The following is a 1,515-nucleotide window of genomic DNA, read 5'->3' as shown; positions in this document are numbered from 1 at the left end:
GTATCGCTCGTCGCTCTGCAAAAAAGGCAAATCGGGGTGTCCCTTCGTCCTATCCTGTATAGATAGGACTCGAACACCCCGTACCCCGTCAAGACTTGAGTTATGCGGTATGTGAGGGCACCATGCGCCCTCCCAATCCACACCTCCAAGTCCTCCCCGATAGTCCCTCGCACGATCGCGCCCGGTCCATTCGGGGGCAGCTCGTCGAGTCGTCTCTGCCATCGTGAGATCGAGCGACACCGCTCGACCTCCAGTACCATCGCCCCTACATGCGGGGTAATCATGCCATCCCGGACGATGATGTCCCTCCTACGCAGATACGCTCGCCTGATACGGTCCGCTGCTAAGTCGATCGGGACCATCCCCGCGAGGATAGCCGCTGCCTCATGCGACACCGTTCGATAGCTTCTGATTGTTCTTAGCGCAAGTTGCCGCTGCAACTTGCGCACGCTCCCTAATATGACTCGGTCTCTCGCCATTGTCTGTGCCCAAATTGGGGCCCCGTATAGTACTACAGATATGACGACCGTGGCATATAATCTCCTTCGTCGCTCGCCGGGACCACCGATGTTGGCGGTGATTCTTGCCAAGGCCTTTGCCATATTCCAGGCCCTGGGCATAAGTGAGCGGAAGTGGTCCCGAAAGGTCCACCGCGAGTCAAGGGTTAATCCCAGGTACTTCACGGTAGATCCGATCGGAACCACCTCCCCTCCGACGCTGATAGCCGCGCCCTGCGGTATCTCTTCGGCGGTAAACGCGACCGCCTCGGTCTTTAGGATTGATACTTTTAATCCCAATCGCTCTATTAGTCTTATAACATAGGTAGCCCCCAATTCAGCTCTGACACGCGCCTCGTCAAATGTCGCAGCATTCGCGATCAGCAGCGTGTCATCCGCATAGCATAATATTGAACACCCCGTCGGCATGATCGCTCTCAGGATCGAATCATATCCTATGTTCCACAGGGTCGGTCCTAGGACCGAACCCTGTGGAACCCCGCGCGTCATCGTTTCCTGCACTAGTCTGTCTCTTCGATCCACATATGACATACCCCTATTCGAGAGATAGTTATGGAGAATGTTCCGGAGATACTCCGGAACTTCTTTCTCCCCTAGCGCTCTCCTAATAATAGGCCACGGGAGGGAGTTGAACGCGTTCGCGATGTCCAAGGACACCGCGACCACGACACCCCCATCCCGTACATGTACCCTGTTCGACCCTTTCCCTGAGGCTCCATATCGCATCAATTGTCGAACGATGTCGCCGGAAGCCATATTGTCCGCTCGCAATTCCTTCTGACTTGTCTAGAAAAACTTGGAGTCTTCGCACAATGACTCTTTCAAATAACTTCCCCGCCTCGTTCAGTAGACACAAAGGCCTGTACGAGGACGGGGAAAGATCCGGCTTGCCCGGTTCTTAACCAACACGAGCCTCGCAAGCTTCCACTGTCGTGGAAAGTGCCCCCTCCTGAGGCACTCTGTAAAGCATCTTGCCCATACCGGAGCAAGACTCTCC

Source organism: Trachymyrmex cornetzi, unplaced genomic scaffold (genome assembly GCF_001594075.2).
Source record: "Trachymyrmex cornetzi isolate Tcor2-1 unplaced genomic scaffold, Tcor1.1 scaffold2919, whole genome shotgun sequence".
In the NCBI taxonomy this organism is placed as follows: domain Eukaryota; kingdom Metazoa; phylum Arthropoda; class Insecta; order Hymenoptera; family Formicidae; genus Trachymyrmex; species Trachymyrmex cornetzi.
This window is presented reverse-complemented; position numbering follows the sequence as displayed.